Below are 6,000 nucleotides of genomic sequence, written 5' to 3'. Positions count from 1 at the left end.
AACAAAACAAAACAAAACAAAACAAAACAAAACAAAACAAAACAAAATGATAACCAAGTAAACACAATCCACAAGGGTTTTAGGGCTGGAAGTTCTTGATTAAAATCCTGTTTCCAACACTTGCCAGTTGGAGGAAAGTTTGAAAGTCATTTTGCTCCTCAGTGACATGGGGACCTGTGTCTCAAGACCTACTTCTTTGGGGCAATTGAAAGGATGAAATGAGGTGAAGCACTGGGCACCAAGTCCATGCCTGCCCTACATTATGCCACCTGCTCATTTTCTACCCCTGAGGTGGAAGGAGTCTGGGGGTGGCATGGGCCATGTACAGATCCTCCCACCAGCTTCCTTTCAAGCAAAGAGAAGGGATTCGGGAAGTCAACAGGGACCAGGTGGCTCAAAAAGGAGCTGAGATCTGGCCTATAACTGGGGTGAAGCTGCCCCTCCCCCTTTTCTTAGGCCTCCTAGGCTGGACGTAACCCAGGCTAAGTGCATACCTGGAGCATCCAGAGGTGACCAGCCCAAGAAACTACAACTAATTCTGCCCTTAATGGCCCAGCTCAAATGCCTCCTCTCCTGGAAGGCTTCTCAAAACCTCCTCACCTTCTCCTTCTAGCTCTCCTCTCTCCTTCCTCTGAGACCCCTGTCACTCCATCTGTCTCCTTGGGCAAACATCCCTTTCCCTCTTATGTTGGAGATTAATGGGCATGGGCATCAGGGTCAGAGAGATCTGGGCTATCATCCTGGCTGTGTGATGGAGACAAGACACTTAACTATTCTATGCCTCAGTTTCTCTTTAGTAACTTGGAAGCCACACATGTTGAGAGGAGGGTGCTTAAGCACAACACCCAGTGCATAAATGATATCCATTTTTATGATCACAGACATCTCTCTCTAAGAGTCCTGAGTTGGGGAGCTTTCTCTCCAAAAGCTCCTCACACAGAGTAAATAACAGGTAATCATGTCACTATTTTCAGAACAGCTGAGAGAGTGGGCGTGGGGGTGTCTCTCCCAGAATGGTGCCAACCCTCTTTGGTCTTCCTCACTCCATGCAAATCTCTCTCCAGTTCCCGATAATGACAGCCTGGAGTTTCCAGAGGCCGTGGAATGTCCAGCCACTGCCTTGCATAACCGCAGAAACTGGGAACACTAGGTAAGGAGGGGCCCTCCCGGACCGTTCGCTCCAACAGCACCCTCATTGTAAGGCAAGCAAACCAAGGGCCACACAGTGAGTCAGCACCTACTGGAGGTATGGTGAAGAATTCTAAAAATAGTCCCGCCCCCTCCAATCACTTTCTCCTTGCTTTGCTTTATTTTTTGTTGTAACACTTTCCCCACCTGACATTATGTATGTATCCTCTTACTTTTTTATCGTCTTTTTCCCCACCAGATGTAAGCTCCATGAGAGTAGGGACATTGTCGTGTTCATGGATGTATCCTTAGCATCTTGCCCAAGATCTTGGCACAAGTCAATGTTCAGTAAATGTTTGCTGTATAGATAAATGAATGAATGCCATTTGGATGTCTGTCCTTAGAGGCTTAGACACAGACATTCACTCATTTGCTCACGTATCCAGTAAACATTTGATGAACATCTTCTATGTGAGAGGCTTTTTGAAAACTCCCAGTGAATGAGACACTGCCCTTGCTCTTAAGCAGATCCCTGATTAGTGAACAGTAGCCACCAGTGGCTAAGGATCTATTATATGCCAAGCTCTAGGCTGGCAACTTTACAGGCATCTTCTCTGTGCATGTGCAGCTCCTGCAATTGCAAAGTCTCATCCCAGACTCCTTAAGGAAAAAGGGCTTGACCCTTATTAGAAGGATATAGGAAGGGCTTGATCCTTATTAGAAGGATATAGGAAGGCTAAATACAGAAAGGAAGACATCAAAAACTGAGGTGACTCCAGGGCCTGGTCAGCTTGTCTCCAGCTCTTGAAGCCTGTGTGGTCTTTATTTGAGGGTGTCTCTTCTTCCTGGATGGGTGCCTCTCTCTCTCTGACTGACTTATTCTCTTTCTGGTTTGAATCTGGGAGACAGTCAGTCTGATTGGCTTAGCCAATGGCCTTCATTGTCTCCCAGAGTGAGAGTTTTTAGGTCAAACTTGCTTCTTAGATTACTAGCTGGCCTCAAGGGTGAACATATCCTACCTTATAAGAGCAGAGAGTATCTTTAGTTAGAAGGAAGTGTTGAACATCACCCTCACCTTGACCGTGTAAAGTTAGTAGTGTTACTTCTATTTTACAGATGAGAAAACAGCCTCAGAGAGAAATGGTAACAAAACTGTAACAACACTGCCTCAGCTGACCTTCAAACCCAGGACTGAGAAATACATGTTGTTGCTGTTTGCAGCACTGAGATCGGTGGGGGGGGGGGGGGGGGGGGGGGGGAGTAGTTGTTATGCAGCAACAGCTGACTAATACTGGCTTTAAATAAGATTTCTCTGATCCAGTCTTACTATGTTGTCTCACTGAGTTTATACCTCTGATTCCTGTTTTCCTCATAAAAACATTTTGAAGTGTCCTGTCCCCAAAGGAGCAGAGAGGAAGATGCTGGAAAAGAGATTAAGAGATTTGTCCCTGAGAAACTCCTGCATACAAGCTTGTGCTTCCCCTTCAGTCCCCCTACTCTGATAGCTAGAGAAAAGCACAGATAATACCAATCCCAACCATTCACAGAGTGCTAGGCGGTTCTTCTGAAATTTTATCTAAGTCATTGCATTTATATACTCCAAATCATCCCAGAGGGTAGCCAGGGCTGGTGTTATTACAACCAGTTTACAGTTGAGGAAATAAAGCTCAGCGAGGTGAAGTGAGTTGTCCAGGTTACAAAGCTTCATCTATACCCAGATCCCTTGGTTTCCAGCCCTGGGCTCCTTCCATACACCCTATTTCCTCTGCGTCCTTGACAGAGACCATCATCTGAGCCCTTACCTGTGGGAGGGATAGCACCATGGGACTCACATGCCTCAGCCCTGGGATTGGAGTGCAGCATACAGAGTGGGATGCTTTGAAACCCCCCCCCCCCTTTACCAACATTCAGCTGAGTTCTCCTGTTCTTCCCAACTTTCCCTGTCCCTTTGAGGCCCTGTCGCCCAGCCTCCACCCACCATCTGGTCAAGGTGAAGATAGTGCAACTATTTTCTAGATGCCACAGAAATCAGAATCTGCTCTTTGCAAACAGCAAAAGCAAACGTCACGGGCAATTTGACTTATGACATGGGCAGTTCACCCCCATCATCGGTCTGTTTCCTCCCCAATGAAGGAGAATCCTCATGTGATGACAGGGCTGTTACAAACATGGTCTCCTTTGCCGGCACATCCTTGTCCTGGGTAACTCTACTCATCTTTCGAGTCTATACTTTCACACCACTTCCTCAGAGAGACCTTCCCCTGAGGCCAAACTCTTTCTGCCCAACTTCTTTTGCTTCCTTCACAGCATTGGCAACTTCTGTTTCTATGATTCTTTTCTTTCCTTTTTTCTTTCCTTTTCTCTTTTCTCTTTTCTTTTCTTCTGGCTTTGTTGTGTATCTCCCCTGCTTGATCAGAAGCTCCCCAAGGGGAGGGACTATGTCTGTTTCTTATACCAGAGGCCAGCCCAGTGCCCACAATGTAGTGAGCACTCAATAAATATTTGTTGGATGAGTGAATGAATGAATCTGCTTTCCTCTTCCCATCCCTCCTACCTTCCCCCACCTGCCAACTCCCCACAGCTCCCAGGGGTGTTGTAAGGTGATAATGAATTGTAAGCTGGAAGTTCTCAGACGACAGTGGATGGCCATGGCCTCCACTGCTCCCTGTTCTTGCCACACTGGCCTTGCTATTCGGAGAATATGCCAATCTCATTGCTGCCTCAGGGCTTTGTATTTGAGTTCCATCTCTCTGGAATGTTCTTTCCAGATATCCAGTTGGCTCCATCCTTCACTTCCATCACACCTCTGCTTCAATGCCACCTCTTTGGGGAGGTCTTTGCTGACTGCCATTTCTGAAGTAATCCCTCTCACCCTCCCTCCTCCATTGTTCTCTCCCTCCTTACCCCCATTTTCCTTCATAGCACTTCTCACTATTTAATGTTGAGTTTTATTTTATTTTATTTTATTTTTTTTTATTTAAAAAAAATTTTTTTTTTCAACGTTTATTTATTTTTGGGACAGAGAGAGACAGAGCATGCACGGGGGAGGGGCAGAGAGAGAGGGAGACACAGAATCGGAAACAGGCTCCAGGCTCTGAGCCATCAGCCCAGAGCCCGACGCGGGGCTCGAACTCACGGACCGCGAGATCGTGACCTGGCTGAAGTCGGACGCTTAACCGACTGCGCCACCCAGGCGCCCCTTAATGTTGAGTTTTAGATTGTTGGTTTGTCCTTGTTTATTGTCTGTGTCTTCCATGAGACTATAAAGTCTATGAGGTCAGAGTTTTTCTCTTCATTTACTTTATTCAGTTCCTGCTGACCACATAGTAAGTGGTCAGTGAATATTTATCAAATGACTGATTGAATGCATGAATGATGAAAAGGAAGGTGAAGAAAACAGCTTTTCTTCTTAAAATAAAACCCTGAATTCTTCAAGTCAGCGCAAGGAATAATTTTTAGGGAGGGGCAGAGAGTATCACACATGGTGGGGGTCAGAAAACTTGGAGATGCAGCCACTGTTTCAGAAAATCTCACTTCTCTTCTTCCTCCCAGGGTACCTTAGACCTGGCAACCAACACCTGGAAATGAGTTCTTTGCGCAAGAGAAACAATGCCCTCGGAGGCCCAGCCACCTGCCGGAATCCCTGGCAGCATCCATCCTCCGTAGAGGATTTGCAGAAAAGCACTGACCAGTGGGCTTCTTCCTCTGAGCCTCAGTTTCTTCATCTGTAAAATGGGGAAAATGTATATACCTACCTCCCTAGGGCTGTTGGGACGGTAGGAAGATCATGCAGGTGAAAACCCTGTGTAAACAGTAATGTCCAAGTGCATGTTCTACTGTGCATTGGGAAGAGGTAGCATGTAGAGTCAGGTTGGCCCGGGGCGGTGTTCCAGCTTTTCTATTCACTGGCAGTGTGGCCTTGGGTAAATGGTGTCCTTCCGCTGAGCCTCTGGTTCCTCATCTGTTAACTGGGACTATTAATTGTAGCTACAACTTATAAGTTTGTTTTAGAAGTTACATAAAAATCAAATGAGATCGTGTAAGTGTCTGGCACATAGTAGGTAACTCAGCAAATGTTCCGCAGAGACACACACGGCCCTGATGACACTCTGGGTAACAAAAGGTTCTTAGTCAGGAGGAGAAAACAGACAATGGTGAGTTCTTTCTCTCCAGTTTCTCTCCCGAGAGGGGAAATCACTGGCCAGAGTCCATGCGGAGGACAGGCAGCCAAATGCAACCTCCCACATGGAATTTCCGAAAAGTGTGAGCGCAGAGTTGCATAACCTGTCCCCGAGCCTGTCCCCTGTCTCTCCTAAAGTGTTTTCATCAAGCATTCCCCAGAAAGGGATCACGTGAGCTGGCAGCCTAGGGAAGGGCAAAGGGAAAAAGGGAGCGAGTTGGAGAACCTTGCAGGTGGGTGGGATTAGGAAAAGAAGGCACTGCATTTACTGAGCTCCTACTATGTGCCAGGCACCGGGCTCACTGTATCTGACATTTACTTAGATCTTTGCCATAAATCTGAGAGACCAGGTGTTACCACTCCTGCATTCCAAGGGAAGAAATAATAACAATAATTAATATTGCTAACGTTTACATAACGCTGACTGCATATCCGGTAGTGGGGTGAGCACATATTTGACTCTCAGGACAGCCCATGACACAGGTACTATTCTCATCGCCATTTTTATAGAGAAGGAAACTAACTGAGACTCAGAGAAATGAAGTCCTTTTCCCAAGGTCATCCAGCAAGATAGTAGTAGAGCCAGGATTTAACTACAAGCAGGGCTCAAAGTCCACAGACCTGTATGAGGACATTTCCCAAGGGATTTATGGGGATCGATCAGGAAAGTGATCCCAATAAGAGTCGACCTT

Source organism: Herpailurus yagouaroundi, unplaced genomic scaffold, assembly GCF_014898765.1.
Source record: "Herpailurus yagouaroundi ecotype Mexico unplaced genomic scaffold, PumYag 196, whole genome shotgun sequence".
Classification (NCBI taxonomy): Eukaryota; Metazoa; Chordata; class Mammalia; order Carnivora; family Felidae; genus Herpailurus; species Herpailurus yagouaroundi.
This window is presented reverse-complemented; position numbering follows the sequence as displayed.